Raw genomic sequence first — 15,711 nt, 5'->3', positions numbered from 1 at the left:
CAAAAGGTGCTTTAACAAAGTATTAGTTTAAGGGTGCGCACACTTATGCAACCAGCTTATTGTATGTTTTTTATTTTTTATGTTTTTCCCCCGAACAGATTTGTTTGTTTTTCAATTGAATTGTACAGGTTATAGGTCACATTAAAGGTGGGAAAAGTTTTGAAATTATTTATTGTGGTCTCATTTTTTTAATATCAGAAAAACCGATTATTTGAATGGGGTGTGTAGACTTTTTATATCCACTGTATAATAATAATAATAATAATAATAATAATAATAATAATAATAATAATTTCTGTAGCACCTTTTACTATCCTAAGTTTGCTTTACAGGAAAAAAAAGACTAAGCATTAAGAGAGGAAGAGAAATGTTAATGGAAGAGATGAGTCTTCGATTGAGATTTGAAAGTAGAAAAAGAAGAGCAGTCATGAAGAGCTCACAGAGTCACGGAAATATGAAGCAGTTTCAAAGATTAAGGTCATTGTGATCAATAAAACCAGAGGTTGCCTTAAGCAACCGGTTACACTCGAAAAGAGCAAGGACATGCAGTTCAATAGCTGCAGTTCCATAAAGGTCTCAGCTGCAGTAGAAATCCATTGCAGGATCGAAAATCGAAACGTTCATGTGGTGGTCAGCATTGTGAAACCACAGCTCGGAAACTCCATCATGCTCTGAGCATACACAACACTGACAGCTGGCACAGAACAATATGTGTTTAAGGTTCGGGAATAAACCCTTTATAAAATGAACTGAATTGGGATCACCCATGAACAGGTTCATCACCACCCATGGAGGTCACATCATTGAAATCTGAATTTGCTAGATGGTGTTTATGGCAGGTGGCACGGTGGTGTAGTGGTTAGCACTGTCACTTCACAGCAAGAATATTCAATATGTTACCAGTGGATGTCCGTGTTCAACAACTTAAACTCCACCACATGCATAACATTATTCACGGCAATGCTCCACAATATCTCAAACAATCTTTTACACTTAACAATTTCCGCCACAACACCTGTTCGGGCCCCTTTTCCCTTCTTGTCCCCAGAGTTAGATCTTTTGGACAGTCATCTTTTCAATTCACTGGTTCTGTTTTATGGAATAACCTCCCCGCCCATATTAAGTCTCATTCCAACAAATTTAGTTTTAAAAAGGAAGTAAAAAAGCATCTAGTCACTTGTCTACACAATCAAGGATCAAATCCTTTTCTCTATACATAGTATTTTAATTTTTTTTTTCATACCTACGATTGCGACTTTATGGTGTTTAACCTGTAAAATAATTACTATGTATTAAGATTCTCGTTTTATTATAATTATTATAATTATTATTACTTTTTTTTTAAATTTTCATACATACTCAGTATTAATTAACTTAATATGTATTTGTGATAATTATATGTGATTAATGTATAATTAGTATTTACCCGCCATCATGTCATCACTCATATGGACCGCAATGGAAATAAGTTTTAAACTTTCTTGCGTTATCCATGTACAACTAGTGTATATTTTCCATATTGTATTTATTATATTATGTATATACATTGGTTTACTAAATAAACAAACAAAAAAAAGAAGGTCCTGGGTTTGAGCCCAGCGGCCAATGAGGGCCTTTCTGTGTAGAGTTTGCATGCTCTCTCTCGGTGCTCTGGTTTCCCCCACAGTCCAAAGACATGCAGGTTAGGCTAATTGGTGACTCTAAATTGACCGTAGGTGTGAATATGAGTGTGAATGGTTGTTTGTCTCTATGTGTCAGCCCTGTGATGACCTGGCGACTTGTCCAGGGTGTACCCCGCCTTTCACCCGTAGTCAGCTGGGATAGGCTCCAGCTTGCCTGCGACCCTGTAGATCAGGATAAAGTGGCTACAGATAATGAGATGAGATGTGTGCAAACTGCAAAACACAGTGGATTACCTGCAAAAGCACATAACTTGCTCAAAATGTTTAGTGTATGTCTCAAAAGCGAATATTTATGCCGATGAAACTGTCAGTGTCATCAAAATGACGAGTCCTTGCACCATTGTTTAGGAACAAGATCGTCAGAATGTTTAGTCATGTTGTCAATATAACACTTTGCTCTGTAAGTATTTTCTGATGAAAACTGTGACTAGGATTTTGGTGACTGTAGCACAGGGGGCGTGGTCAAGAGTCAGTTTATGAATGGAGAGCGAAGCCAGGGAAGGCGAGATACAAAGTGAAAGCACGTGTTGTGAATTAATGTGCTGTCTGTGTGTTTATGTGCAGTCAGAGGGAGCAAAAAAAAGGGGCAGAGGAGCAGAAAGTCGTCATCTTCCCTGGCTGAAGCCACGCCGGTGCATTCCCTTACAAAAAAGAAGTTTATTTGTGTGCTTCTAGTATACTTCTTTTAAACTAAAAATAAGAGAGTATGCCTTCAGTTTACTTTTTATTTACTTATCAGAGATATACTTAATAAAGTTATACATATTTATACTTGGCTTATACTGAAAAGTATATAGAAAAGTCTAAGTATATTAAACTGATATTTAAACTTTTGAGATATACTACTAAACAAAAGTGTAATAAATTATTAAAATATTTGTCAAGTTTATTTGTATAGCATTTTTAACAATAAACATTGTCGCAAAGCAGCTTTACAGAATTTGAACGACTTTAAACATGAGCTAATTTTATCCCTAATCTATCCCCAATGAGCAAGCCTGTGGCGACGGTGGCAAGGAAAAACTTCCTCAGACGACATGAAGAAGAAACCTAGAGAGGAACCAGACTCAAAAGGGAACCCATCCTCACCTGGGCAACAACAGACAACATGACTATAACATTAGTTTTAACATGAAGTCAGTTTCGTTGATGTTATGAACTCTTCATTGATGGATACTTGAGTGCAAAACTGTTCATGACAACTGCAGTCCTAAAGTTAGTAAGTCAACTGTAGTCCTCAGCCATAAAAGCATTTCTGTAAGTGTCCAGAGCGTCCTCCAAGTGTGACTTTCAACTGTCCACATGGGGCCGTCCTCCACAGGAGTGATGCAATGAGACTCCAACCAGACACAGGGCACCAGGATGGATCAGGCAGGTCCGAGGAGCAGAAGAGGTCAGCCTCTCGATCCCAGGACCGACATGTAACTCAGAGGGACAGATTGGGGGGGGGGAGAGAGAGAAAACACAGGTTGTTAGGTATGCCCAATGTCACCGGAATAAGTAGGAACAGTATACATATTGCAGTAAGTACAAGCAGGGACTCCGGCAAAACTAACTATGACAGCATTAACGAAGGTTGGTGTACTGATGTCACGGTTCTAAACAAATCATGCAGTCCTCATCTGGAGACATTATTCATAAACTGCAAACCGTTTTATGCTCTGCGAGAGTTTTCCTCGTTTATTCTGGTTGGAGTCTACATCCCTCCTCAGGCTTGTGTTACTGAGGTGTTACAACACCTGGCTGACCAGATAAACAACATGGAGAAATGTCGCTCTTTGCTCATTGTTTTGAGGGACTTTAACAGAGCAAACCTCAGCCATGAACTGCCAAAATATAAACAGCACATTAAGTGTCCCACCAGGATGGTCCGATGAGGCCAAAGTGGAACTAGAAGCCTGCTTTGACTGCACTGATTGGAGTGTTTTTGAGGCTGCAGCTTCAGACCTGCATGAACTGACTGATACCGTGACATCTTACATCAGTTTTTGTGAGGATGTGTGTGCCCACCAAGACCTTCCGCACATACAACAACAACAAACCCTGGTTCACTGCAAAACTCAGGCAGCTTCGCCAGGCCAAGGAGGAGGCCTACAGAAGTGGAGACAGAGTCTTGTACAAACAGGTTAGAAACACACTGACGAAAGAGGTGAAAGAAGATAAGAGGAGCTATGCTGAAAGGATCAAAAACAGCCTTTCAGCCAACGATCCGGTGTCAGTGTGGAGAGGCCTGAAGAACATCACCAACTACAGGAGACCATCCCCCAACACTGCAATGAACCATCAACTGGCTGACGAGTTGAATGTGTTTTACTGCAGATTTGACACATTCACACCTCTCCCCCCTCAGACATTAAAGACCTATTTACACCCCCTGCTATTCTGCCTCCTCTCGCCTCTGACCCCACACCAGCACTCAAGATCTGTGAAGAGGATGTTTGTCAGCTTTTTCGCAGACAAAAGATCAGGAAGGCACCCGGTCCAGACAGTGTGTCACCCTCCTGTCTGAAGGTCTGTGCTGATCAGCTGGCCCCCATCTTCACCCAGATCTTCAATAGATCCTTGGAGCTATGTGAAGTCCCCTCATGCTTCAAATGCTCCACAATAATCCTGGTTCCCAAGAAAACCACCATCACAGGACTGAATGACTACAGGCCTGTAGCCCTCACATCCGTAGTCATGAAGTCCTTTGAGAGACTGGTGTTGTCACACCTGAAGGACATCACAGACCCCCTGCTGGACCCCCTGCAGTTTGCCTACTGGGCAAACAGGTCAGCGGATGATGCAATCAATATGGGACTGCACTACATCCTGCAACACCTTGACTCTGCAGGGACATACGCCAGGATCCTGTTCGTGGACTTCAGTTCGGCGTTCAACACCATCATTCCAGATATCCTTCACACCAAGCTCACCCAGCTCACTGTGCCCTCCTCCACCTGTCAGTGGATTATAAACTTCCTGACTGACAGGAAGCAGCAGGTGAGGCTGGGGAGCATCACATCCAGCACCCGGACTATCAGCACTGGTGCCCCCCAGGGGTGTGTGCTCTCCCCACTGCTCTTCTCCCTTTACACCAATGATTGCACCTCAAGAGACCTGTCTGTTAAACTCCTGAAATTTGCAGACGACACAATGGTCATCGGCCTCATCCGAGACGGTGACGAGTCTGCATACAGACGGGAGGTTGAACGACTGGTCTGTTGGTGCGGTCAGAACAATCTGGAGCTGAACACGTTCAAAACTGTGGAGATGACAGTGGACTTTAGGAGGAGCCCCCCCACCCTGCTGCCTATCACCATCACCAACAACATTGTGACTGCTGTTGAAACCTTCAGGTTTCTGGGTTCCACAATCTCCCAGGACCTGAAGTGGGAGACCAACACAGTCACCATCATCAAAAAGGCCCAACAGAGGTTGTACTTTCTGTGCCAGCTCAGGAAGCTCAACCTGTCTAAGGAGCTGCTGACACAATTCTACTCTGCCATCATTCAGTCTGTTCTTTGCTCTTCCATCACTGTTTGGTTTGGATCGGTCACCAAACAGGACAAGAACAGACTGCAATGGACAATAAGGTCTGCAGAGAAAATTATTGGTGTCAGCCTGCACTCCATCCAAGACCTGTACCTGTCCAGAGTCAGGAAATGGGCAGGTAACATCTCTGCAGACCCATCACACCCTGGTCACAAACTGTTTAAACTTCTCCTCTCTGAGAGACGCTACAGAACACTGTACACAAAAACAACCAGACACAAGAACAGTTTTTTTTCCCTCAGGCTGTCTCTGTGATGAACAGCTAAACCCGGACTCAAATATCAGTAACATCAACTGTGAAATATCTGCACACTCATACCGTCATTCTGTGCACACTGTATATTTATATTTACTAATTCATCCTTGCACTATGTTGTCTATACATATATTTACCCTTCTACATGTACATAGCTTTTTGTTTTTGTCTACGCTTTTTATCTGTTTGTACTAAGAGAGCTAAGTGAAACCGGAGTCAAATTCCTCATGTGTGTTCACATACCTGGCAAATCAAGTTTTTTATTATTATTATTATTATTATTATTATTATTATTATTATTATTATAACTAAAAGAGGAGAGCCAGAAGGTAACACAGGCATGAGGGAGCCCCGGGACATAAAGCAGCAGCCACTACACCGTCAATAAACTCGAGTGAGCAAGCGAGTGGGGACTGACAGCATCCATACATCCCAGTTTACCAAAACACTCTATGTCTGAGGACCCTCCAGATCTACTCCTTTACCTCATAAACACCATTAACAAAAGGCTTGACTAAGCAGATATGTTTTCAGCCGAGACTTAAACACTGAGACTGTGTCTGATACCCGGACATTATTTGGAAGGCTGTTCCATAACTGTGGGGCTTTGTCAGAAAAGGTTCTGCCCCCTGATGTAGCCTTCACTATACAAGGTACCAGCAGATAGCCTGCACCTTTTGATTTAAGTAGGCATGCCAGGTCTTTTAACAATAAACATTGTCGCAAAGCAGCTTTACAGAATTTGAATGACTTAAAACATGAGCTAATTTTATCCGTAATCTATCCCCAATGCGCAAGCCTGTGGCGATGGTGGCAAGGAAAAACTCCCTCAGATGACATGAGGAAGAAACCGTGAGAGGAACCAGACTCAAAAGGGAACCCATCCTCATTTGGGTGAAAACAGACAACATGATTATAACATTAACAGTTTTAACATGAAGTCAGTTTCATTGATGTTATAAACTCTTCATTGCTGGAAACTTGAGTGGAAAACTGTTCATGACAATTGCAGTCCTAAAGTTAGCAAGTCAACTGTAGTCCTCAGCCATAAAAGCATTACTGCAAATGTCCAGAGCATCTTCCAAATGTGACTTTCGACTGTCCATATGGGGGACGTCCTCTACAGGAGCAATGTGATGAGACTCCAACCAGACATAGGGCATCAGGATGGATCAGGCAGGTCCGAGGAGCAGAAGAGGTCAACATCTCAATCTCAGCATTGATATGTAACTCAGAGGGACAGACGCAGGGCAGACACAGGTTGTTAGGTATGCCCAATGTCACCTGAATAAGTAGAAACAGTATACATTTTGTGTTGAGTGCAAGCAGGGACTCCGGCAAAACTAACAATGACAGCATAACTTAAAGGGGAGAGCCAGAAGGTAACACAGGCATGAGGGAGCCCCGGGACATAAAGCAGCAGCCACTACACCATCAATAAACTCGAGTGAGCAAGCAAGTGGGGACTGACAGCATCCACACATCCCAGTTTACCAAAACACTCTATGTCTGAGGACCCTCCAGATCTACCCCTTTACCTCATAAACACCATTAACAAAAGGCTTGACTAAGCCTTCACTATACGAGGTACCAGTAGATAGCCTGCACCTTTTGATCTACACTGGTGCTTGAAAGTTTGTGAACCCTTTAAAATTGTCTATATTTCTGCATAAATATGACCTAAAACATCATCAGATTTTCACACAAGCCCTAAAAGTAGATAAAGAGAACCCAGTTAAACAAATGAGACAAAAAATATTATACTTGGTCATTTATTTATTGAGGAAAATGATCCAATATTACATATCTGTGAGTGGAAAAAGTATGTGAACCTTTGCTTTCAGTATCTGGTGTGACTCCCTTGTGCAGCAATAACTGCAACTAAACGTTTGCGGTAACTGTTGATCAGTCCTGCACACCGGCTTGGAGGAATTTTAGCCCATTCCTCCATACAGAACAGCTTCAACTCTGGGATGTTGGTGGGTTTCTTCACATGAACTGCTTGCTTCAGGTCCTTCCACAACATTTCCATTGGATTAAGGTCAGGACTTTGACTTGGCCATTCCAAAACATTAACTTGATTCTTCTTTAACCATTCTTTGGTAGAGCGACTTGTGTGCTTAGGGTTGTTGTCTTGCTGCATATGACCACCTTCTCTTGAGATTCAGTTCATGGACAGATGTCCTGACATTTTTCCTTTAGAATTCGCTGGTATAATTCAGAATTTATTGTTCCATCAATGATGGCAAGCCGTCCTGGCCCAGATGCAGCAAAACAGGCCCAAACCATGATAGTACCACCACCATGTTTCACAGATGGGATAAGGTTCTCATGCTGGAATGCAGTGTTTTCCTTTCTCCAAACATAACGCTTCTCATTTAAACCAAAAAGTTCTATTTTGTTCTCATCCATCCATAAAACATTTTTCCAATAGCCTTCTGGCTTGTCCATGTGATCTTTAGCAAACTGCAGATGAGCAGCAATGTTCTTTTTGGAGAGCAGTGGCTTTCTCCTTGCAACCCTGCCATGCACACCATTGTTGTTCAGTGTTCTCCTGATGGCGGACTCATGAACATTAGCCAATGTGAGAGAGGCCTTCAGTCGCTTAGAAGTTACCCTGGGGTCCTTTGTGACCGCGCTGACTATTACACGCCTTGTTCTTGGAGTAATCTTTGTTGGTCAACCACTCCTGGGGAGGGTAACAATGGTCTTGAATTTCCTCCATTTGTACACAATCTGTCTGACTGTGGATTGGTGGAGTCCAAACTCTTTAGAGATGGTTTTGTAACCTTTTCCAGCCTGATGAGCATCAACAACGCTTTTTCTGAGGTGCTCAGAACTCTCCTTTGTTTGTACCATGATACACTTCCACAAACATGTGTTGTGAAGATCAGACTTTGATAGATCCCTGTTCTTTAAATAAAACAGGGTGCCCACTCACACCTGATTGTCATCCCATTGATTGAAAACACCTGACTCTAATTTCACCTTCAAATTAACTGCCAATCCGAGAGGTTCACATACTTTTCCCACTCACAGATATGTAATATTGGATCAATTTCCTCAATAAATAAATGACCAAGTATAATATTTTTGTCTCATTTGTTTAACTGGGTTCTCTTTGTCTAATTTTAGGACTTGTGTGAAAATCTGATGATGTTTTTGGTCATATTTATGCAGAAATACAGAAAATTCTAAAGGGTTCACAAACTTTCAAGCACCACTGTAAGTAGGCATGGCGGGTCATAAAGGACCAGAAGTTCACTCAGGTACTGTGGCGTGAGACCATTCAGTGCTTTAAAGGTCAATAGTAGCATTTTATAATCAATATGAAATGTGATTGGGAGCCAGTGCAGTGTGGATAAGACAGGGGTGATGTGGTCATATTTTCTAGTTCTAGTAAGGGCTCTTGCTGCTGCATTTTGAACTAACTGGAGCTTGTTTATGCACTTATTGGAACATCTAGACAGTAAGGCATTACAATAATCCAACCTGGAGGTAACGAAAGCATATTTGTGCCTTATGTTTAAGTGTACTTGCCCTGTAGTTGTGCTTTAGCATTGTTGACTCTTAGGTATGTCTATGGTTCCATATAAGGTCTTTATTTATTTATTTATTTATTTATTTAATTATTTGTTTGTTTGTTTCTCCTGAATGGAATAATTAATTTTTTTTTTCTTTCTTTTTCTTTCGAGCTTGGACGTCAATTTCAGTTGTCAGTGTCATGTTTTTATTCTTTGGCATTTAATATAATGTTGCTGTAAATTTTGATTTTTAAAGAAAATGAATATGTTCTTAATCCTGAGTATCTGTTGTTATTTTGTGAATTCCTACCTTTATAACTTCATTGTAACTTAAGGTACAAAACACTTAAGTTGTCTACTGGTAGTGTGCATGAGGTAAGGGTTCGGGCTAGAAAACTAATAGTATACCTAGAAGGGTAATTGCAGTATACTTCAAAACTAAAAAAATTGGACTAAATGTATATAACCAGTAACTAATAGTATATTTCCAATATGCTATAAAGTCTCATCTCATCTCATTATCTGTAGCCGCTTTATCCTGTTCTACAGGGTCGCAGGCAAGCTGGAGCCTATCCCAGCTGACTACGGGCGAAAGGCGGGGTACACCCTGGACAAGTCGCCAGGTCATCACAGGGCTGACACATAGACACAGACAACCATTCATACTCACAGTCAATTTAGAGTCACCAGTTAACCTAACCTGCATGTCTTTGGACTGTGGGGGAAACCGGAACACCCGGAGGAAACCCACGCGGACACGGGGAGAACATGCAAACTCCACACAGAAAGGCCCTCGCCGGCCACGGGGCTCGAACCCGGACCTTCTTGCTGTGAGGCGACAGCGCTAACCACTACACCACCGTGCCGCCCATGCTATAAAGTATACTTTTATAAACTAAAAAGTGGACTAGAAGTGTGTAGTGGTTAGTGCTGTTGCCTCACAGCAAGAAGGTCCGGGTTCGAGCCCTGTGGCCGGCAAGGGCGTGGGTTTGCTCCGGTTTCCCTCACAGTCCAAAGACATGCAGGTTAGGTTAACTGGTGACTCTAAATTGACTGTGAATGGTTATCTGTGTCAGCCCTGTGATGACTTGTCCAGGGTGTACCCTGCCTTTCGCCTGTAGTCAGCTGGGATAGGCTCCAGCTTGCCTGCAGAACAGGATAAAGTGGTGAGATTATGAAGTATGCTTCTGTAAACTAAAGAGTGGACGACAAGTCTAGAACTAGTAAACTATTAGTATATAAGTTTACTTGTGGTATACTTGCAGTACAAAAAATACTAGTTGTATACTCAAAGTTTACTTCTCTTAGACTTAAAGTATACTTTTTATAAACTAAAAGTGGGCCAATTTAGTCCCAAGAACTATTAGATTAGTTTACTTACAAGTATACTGTAAGTACATTGATCTCAGTATACTTGGTGCACCAAAGTATATTTCCGGAAATATACTTTAACTTTACTTAAGTCTACTTAATAAAATGAACTTGAAGTATACTTCTTTTTGATAAGGGTTCCTCTACAAGAATCTAGTTAAGACAGCTGAAAAGCGTGTTTTCTTTTGAGTTGTGGTTATAAATAAAACCCAACAGTGAACCTGATCCTGCCTGCCCATGATTCAGCATCCACTGTAATCAGGGAAACGTCACAGTAACACTGACTGAAAATACACAAGCAAGCACTTTTTTCTTTGTGGTATTTCTATACTATTAAAGGAAGGCTGTCTGTCTATCTGTCTGTCTGTCTGTCTGTTCACCTATGCAAATCGACATGGCTGGATGCACATACTCCATACTTTGCACATGGATCGGTGACACCCCAGAGGGGCCCAAGACAACATTTTTGATTTTCCAAAACATAGGATTAGTGCTGGGCGGCACGGTGGTGTAGTGGTTAGCGCTGTCGCCTCACAGCAAGAAGGTCCGGGTTCGAGCCCCGTGGCCGGCGAGGGCCTTTCTGTGTGGAGTTTGCATGTTCTCCCCATATCCATGTGGGTTTCCTCCGGGTGCTCCGGTTTCCCCCACAGTCCAAAGACATGCAGGTTAGGTTAACTGGTGACTCTAAATTGACCGTAGGTGTGAATGTGAGTGTGAATGGTTGTCTGTGTCTATGTGTCAGCCCTGTGATGACCTGGCGACTTGTCCAGGGTGTACCCCGCCTTTCGCCCGTAGTCAGCTGGGATAGGCTCCAGCTTGCCTGCGACCCTGTAGAACAGGATAAAGCGGCTAGAGATAATGAGATGAGATGAGGATTAGTGCTAATCCAACACACTATTCGTTTCCCATAGGCTACATGCTCATGCTAACACACTGCGCGCAGCCTCAGTGGGGAATCCCCTCCCCCACTCACCTGAGAGTTTCGATTGTATGGGACCTTGCAATCAGCGCTCCTCACCAGAGACTTCTGCTAGTGCTGAGTCTACGTCTCCTCAGTGACAGGCAATAACTACTACATCTCCTCTCTCCCATGGGCAATAACTTATAGTCAATGCCAATACTACAGAGTTACACATTACTGTATGGGGGGATTTATTGCAAGAGACTGGATCTGTATGATTCAAAGTTTTTACCCTCTGCCACCTCTGTGAGGTAGCTTTGCAGTGGTACAGTAGAGTAAAATGCAGAACAGTAATGTTTGAATACTTATATTTACTGTATTGTAAATACAGTACAATGCATAAATACATATAATACAGTCCAATGAATAGGTCAATTAATAAATGTAAAAGCAAATGGAATTCTCTACTTTGAAGCTTTACAGTAAGTATATAGTAATACTGTATATATAGTACAGTCACATTTTTGGATTAACCACCTGTTCTCCTGACGAAGTGTTTGTATGAATGAGAATACAGTGGCTCTCCCAATATTTGGCTGCGCCCTTTGACTGGCCTCGGTCATTGTAAGACCATGATTGAGAACATGGCCCATATTTGTGGCCCTTATTTCATCTGGAACACACCTATGTACTTGGCCTCTTCTTCTTCTTCCTCTGTTTTGCCTCCTTACCCTTCCACCTTGCCTCTTTAATCCTCTCCTTCCGGGTTTTTTTTCATTCAATTACTGTGTCAGAAATCATTACAAGTCAAGTTTATTTGTATAGCACTTTTAAGAACATTGTCACAAAGCAGCTTTACAGAAAATTAAAGACTTGAAACATGAGCTAATTTTATCCCTAATCTATCCCCAATGAGCAAGCCTGTGGCGATGGTGGCAAGGCAAAACTCCGTCAGAAGATATGAGGAAGAAACCTCGAGAGGAACCAGACTCCAAAGGGAACCCATCCTCATTTGGGTGATAACAGATAACATGATTATAAATAACTTGCTTCTATAACAGTGTCCTATAGAGTCACAAAGTACAACTGTGGACCCAGGAAATTCATTATAGTTTTAAAATTAATTCTGTTTTGTTGAAGTTATAAACTGTTCATTGATGGAAACTTGAGTGCAAAACTGCTCATGATGACTGCAGTCCTAAAGTTATCATGGCAACTGTAGTCCTCAGACATTGATAAGAGTTCAGAACCTTCTTCCAAGTGCAAATTTCGACTGTCTATATGGGGCCGTCCTCCAAAGGAGCAAAGTGATGATATTCCAGCCAGAAGTAGGGCATCAGGATGGATCAGGCAGGTCTGAGGAGCAGAAGAGGTCAGCATCCTACTGGTGTCTCAGGATCGACGTGTAACACAACAGGGAGGGAGAGAGACAGATGGAGAGATGGGGAGGGAGGGAGAGAGAGAACCCAGGTTGTTAGGTATGCCCAATGTCACCTAATGAGTAAGAACAGGATATATTTTGTGCTGAGTGCAAGCAGGGACTCCGGCAAGACTAACTATGACAGTGTAACTAAAAGGGAGAACCAGAAGGTAACACAGGCATGAGGGAGCCCCGGGACATAAAGTATCCAGCCACTACACTGTCAACAAACCTGAGTGAGTGAGTGAGAGTGGGGGGTGACGGCATCCATACATCCCAGTTTACCAAAACACTTTATACCTGAGGACCCTCCAGATCTACTCCTTTACCTAATAAAAACAACTATTAACCAAAGGCTTGACTAAGGCCCTGTCCACACGGCAATGGATTCAGGTGAATCTGATAAAATTGTTTATCGTTTCGGCCTGGCGTCCACACGGCACCGGCGTTTTGGGTGCCCCAAAACGAAATCTTTTGAGAACGGGTTCCAGAGTGAAAAAATCTGGCAACGGAGCCGTTGCGAAGTCGTCTGGATGAGTAGAACGGATTTGTTTATGATGACGTCACAACCACATGACTGTCAGTGCTTCACGCCAGGTAGAAGTGTAACGAACTCGGTGCGAGTTGTCAACAAATCCTATAACTTGGTTCATGAAACGCGCCAATCAAAAACAATCCCGCCAGCAAAAATAGGAAAAAAAAGGAGCGATCTCACCTCTTCAGATGTTGGTTTAAGTCCGACAATACATTCCTCAAAAAGGGCATAGAAGAACAAAGTAATCCATCAACGTGTAGCATTCAATTTATTCCGGACCATTAAAGAATTCTGGAGGATATCAGAATGTTGGCGTACCGGCTTCCATCTACCCCCATTCATTCCTCTTTCCGCGTCTTTCGTTTTACGCTACCGATTAATAATCAAAACTTTATGTGGCTAATGCTACAGAAGAAGGGGTTTATGTGCATGTGCATGCGTCTACTTCTTCTATTGTTCTGGTGTCTCCGATGGGACCGTCTTACAGTGCACGTAGAGGTGTGGCATGTGTATTGCATCGTTTTCAGCAAGCGTTGTGTTCCCATATGAACCTGAAATTTTACTGATCCGTTGCCCATGTGGACGCGATATTTTAAAAAAAAATCTCGTTGCCGTTGTCGTGTGGATGTAGCCTAAAAAGATATATTTTCAGCCTAGACTTTGCTGTTCACAACTTTGCCTGATGTTTAGCAGTTCCTCACAGCTATATAAACGATGTGCTCTTAACATTAAGATAATCAAGACAAGTAAATATTATAAATAGCATCAGTATGGAGACCACAGAGCAGCTGCATCTGGACGTGCTCCACACATTTCACTCCACACACAATTTCTTGAACCTTGGACAATACTGAGCAGGCTTCATTCAGTGTTTGATACAGAAGAGAGATCCAGTTTTATTAGCAACTTTATTAGCATCACAACCGGATCCTGTAAGTAGCCATGCTGTGTGACTGTATCCACTTTTTGGTGGTTGAAGTTCAGACTGCTCGCTCTACATTCATGGCTGAAATCCTTTCCCTTGAGCAAGGCACCTAACCCCCAACTGCTCCCTGGGTGCTGTAGCACAGCTGCCCACTGCTCCGGGTATGTGTGTGCTTGCATCCCCAGATGGGTAAAACGCAGAGAAAGAATTTCACTACAGCTTTAATGTCCATGTGACAAAGAAAGGCTTAAAATCCCAAAATATTTTTTAAAGTGTAATTATATTTTAATTATGTCAATATTGAGAAGTCTACCCAAAAACATTAACGAGACCGTCAATGACGGTGTAGCTCATTCTGGCCCCGTCTAATCCTGAAGGAACGATCTAAAGTAGGCCACCTTGCGCAATAAATGTTGCAAGCTATATACAGTACATTATATACAAGCTATATATAGAAGCGATATCCGCCCTAGAAATACCAAACTATTTGCCAGAAAAAAATCCAAAACGGCGAGGAACTGACAAAGAAGAAGCGATTTTTGTTGGACTGCTCATTAAGGCTTAATTAGTCCATAACTTCATTAATAATTGTAATTAAGCATATCTGGGTAGACGTGATATGCACCCTAGGTACCCCTACCTTCATGCCAGAAAGAATCAAAATCAGTGAAGAATTGAGGGAGAAGAAGCGATTTGTGTAGAAACTGCTTGTTAGGGATTGATTAATTACTCCATATCTTCATTATTAATTGCAATTATGCAAATTTGGGTAGAGGCTATATGCAGCCCAGGCAGACCGACCTTCCTGCCAACAAGAATAAAAATCGGTGAAGAACTGAAAGAAAAGAAACAATTTTCGTGAAACGTGGATGACACCGGACGATGGACAGACGACACATAATGGCATAAACTCATCGCCCGTTAATAATAATAAGTAAATTTTTGGTAGTTATAAATGTAGTAGAGCTCCTCTATCATCTAAATAAACACCCGTGTTGTCTCAACACACAACCACATAACTCCATGGAAACGATGCAAATCCTTTAAAAGACTGAAGCATAAAAAGAATTTGTGGTTTTCCTCAAGCTGTACATTTGAAGGAAAGGTTTCTTCCAAATTGGTCTTTGTACGTAAAACACACACTCAAAAGGATGCACCCTAAAACAGGAAACCTTTTTGGAAAATCAATTGCATCTCTTATTCCACGCACCTCGAATACAATGACTAGAACCGCAATATTGATGTTTTTAAAATGCCACAAGGAACCATGCTGGATCAATAAATTGAGCAGAGGGGAGAAGAAACATGGCTATAAGACCGAAGCTGTCCTGCTGTGCCCTTTGAGTATTAAAGACCCTATAGACCACAAACAGCCTGACATATAGTTTTGTGTCTGTAATAATACTATAGAAAGACATTTGAATAATGAGAAAGCTGTGTTATGACTCATATAATATACTACCTGATTTGTCTGCTCGTTAAAGTCTAATTATTTGAGTTCATTTTGGAATCGCTGTCTCATTATTTCTAAAATACTTCTCTCTCTCTCTCATACACTCACTG

This window comes from Neoarius graeffei, chromosome 5 (assembly GCF_027579695.1).
Source record: "Neoarius graeffei isolate fNeoGra1 chromosome 5, fNeoGra1.pri, whole genome shotgun sequence".
NCBI lineage: Eukaryota > Metazoa > Chordata > Actinopteri > Siluriformes > Ariidae > Neoarius > Neoarius graeffei.
This window is presented reverse-complemented; position numbering follows the sequence as displayed.